At 50.1% G+C, this 2,799-nt stretch overlaps 1 pseudogene; it reads left to right on the top strand.

Annotated features, from left to right (window-relative positions):
- Positions 1-295: 295 nt before the first annotated feature.
- LOC100390076 (calmodulin-regulated spectrin-associated protein 1 pseudogene) lies at positions 296-2,500 on the top strand (annotated as a pseudogene).
- The last annotated feature ends 299 nt before the right edge of the window (positions 2,501-2,799 follow it).

Raw genomic sequence — 2,799 nt, 5'->3', positions numbered from 1 at the left:
TCATGAGAGCTCACTCACTGTCACGAAAACAATACGGGAGTAACCACCCCATGATTCAAGTACCTCCCACCAGGTCACATGGGAATTATGAAAACTATAATTCAAGATGAGGTTTGGGTGAGGACACAGCCAATCCATATGAAATGACACACCTTGAAAGTCATGATGGGAAGTTGGAATTTGATCTGTTACCATGGAATCATTCTAGCTCATAATTAGATGAATGCCATGGTAAGCAGAGCATTTAATGAAACAGTAGCTAAGCAAGAGACATCTCAGACATAAATACCACCATTCAGACATAAGAGGACCAGACAGCTGTATCTGTAGTAAAGTAAAAGGCTTAGAACACAAGACACATTGCAAACACACATCTCAACGTGACTGGATGGACCTTGGGATGAGAGCTGAAGAGATAAGAAAGGCACTGATGGGGATGAAAAGACTGGAGAGGAGAGACTGGGATGGCAAGTCAAACCCTGGGTGGAGAAGACAGAAAATAAATCCAGATCTGGTTGTAGGAGTGTTAAATTGGAGCTATTAAAGCACAGTGAAACTGTACAAACATAGGTTGGTGGTGTAGGTCAGACTACCGGCAATGTTAGAAGTCATAAGCGCACCTGAGTTCAGAAAGGGTGAGAATGTTCAGAGGAAAGAGTAGGGAGACAGGGACAAAGCCTTGGTTGAGACCCATAGTTTTTGAGCAGAAGAAGTTCATGTATGAATCATTTCTTGGTCATAGGTCAGTCCCTCCTAGAAGCAGATTCTAATGAGCATCACAGGCATATCAAAAGAAGGAGGTGTAGCTGCAATAGAACAGGAAAGCCAGTACACAGAGCCTAGAGGGGCTTCTCAGAAAATGATAAGGACTCACAGAAGATGCTAAGGACTCAAATGTATGAAGCGAGGCCCAGAGCCAGGGACAACAGGCAGATACAGATGAGTGACTTGCAAAGGAGGGCAGAGTCCTGGGCCATAGGCTTGGATACCTTAGGTGCTCCTGGCTTACTTTCCTGAGCCCTGCTAAACAATATGAGATTTGAGTGAGCAGCACTGAGGCTTAAAGGGCCAAGGGCAGACAGAAGGGACAAAGAAACCAGAGAACGAACTGGACTTGTGGGACACCTCAAAGCTCTGCAGCCATCCCCTGTGCGAGTGCCATCATCATTTTGTTCTGCACCATTCCAATTAGTTACAAAAATCTATGGTGCCAAATGTTTCTGTGTGTATGTGTGCATGACTTCAATACCAAATAGGACAATGCAGCTCAAAACCAGCATATGACACTTCCCGTTCCGGAAGGCCAGCAGAACTGAAGGTCCCGTAAGAAAGGACACAGGGCTCCTCCCGAAGTAAAACCCAACGCCCAGTGTAGAGATGCTCCCGCACTTGAGACCCTTCCCTGCCAGCAGCCACCCTCGGACCCCCACAGATCCCAGCCTGGAAGGCGCCCCAGAGCCCAGCGGTGATCCTCACGGGAAGTGTCTCTTCCACAGTTACAGGCTCCACGATGAGAAACAACCAGGGGACACTTACTCTGTCTTCTTCCAAAGACACCAACATTCTGTCGGAGCAGATGAGCCTCAACGAAGTTCTGGATGCGAGTGTGAAGGAGGCAGGGCCTGGCTCCTCAGACATCTCGGGAAAAGAGGGCGTCCCTGTGGAGGAGCCCGTAAGGAACAGGGCCAGCCTCACTGAAGTGGACCTCTCTGACTTGAAGGCCCCTGGCGAGGACGGGGAGCTGGCAAGCCTCCATGGTTCGGCTGACCTCATCAGCGAAGGCGACCAGAAGGCGGAGGTGGGCTTCTTCTTCTAGGATGAACAGAAAGCAGAAGATGAGCTTGCCTGGGAGCGGGCGACCTTCTACTGAAGCAGCAGCGCAAGGTCGAGGAGGCCCGCGTGCGCAAGCAGCAGCTGCAAGCAGAGGTGGCGCTCAAGCGCGATGAAGCCCGGCGCAAAGCTGAGGAAGACTGGGTCGGGAAGGAGGAGGAGAAGGCGCTGCGCGAGCTCATCCAGCAGGAGTACCTGCGGAGGAAGCAGCAGCAGATCTCAGAGGAGCAGGGGCTCGGCAAGCCCAAGTCAAAGCCCAAGAAGTCGCGGCCGAAGTCGGTGCTCCAGGAAGAGTCCTGCAGCGACTTGGGCACCAAGTGCTCCTCCACCCCTGATAACTTAGCCGGACTCAGTCAGGCTCCAGCCTGTCATTGGCCTCGGTGGCAACAACAGAACCCGAGAGGGTTCATTCCGGGGGGGCATGCCCTCTCAGCGAGTGGAATCCATGGAAGCCTTGCCCATACTGAGCCGGAACCCGAGCCGGAGCAGAGACCAAGACTGGGAGACGGCGTTGGCAGCGTCTTCCCCGGCCTCGGTGGCCAAGTACACAGGCCCCAAGCTCTTCAAGGAGCCCAGCAGCAAATCAAACAAGCCAAACACTCTAAGAATCCACAAACTCCTTATATTTCATTAGAGCTAAAGTATTAATATTTATTAGTTGACTCCATGACACTTTAGGTAAGTCCTTTGTTATAGGGGAAAAAACTTGGTATGTCTCTTTGCCTATTTGAGAAAAAGGTAGCCCGTCTTCAAAAAGTAACTAATGAAATGTGATAGTGTTATATCAGGACTTTGCCTGAATAGGGGAGGGAGGTGAGGAGTGGGAAGGGAAATATATCCATCTACCTATTTTCCTGGTGCTCCTCAAATTTCTAGAAGGTTTTTGAAAAGATATTTGTTTTTAAAGGCACCCTTCCTGCTTGAGAACATCCATTTTGTACTTGCATCCCCCACATTTGCACATGAAAA

This window comes from Callithrix jacchus, chromosome 14, assembly GCF_049354715.1.
Source record: "Callithrix jacchus isolate 240 chromosome 14, calJac240_pri, whole genome shotgun sequence".
Classification (NCBI taxonomy): domain Eukaryota; kingdom Metazoa; phylum Chordata; class Mammalia; order Primates; family Cebidae; genus Callithrix; species Callithrix jacchus.
The sequence above is the reverse complement of the archived record's forward strand: the minus strand, read 5'-3'. Positions and strand labels throughout refer to the sequence as shown.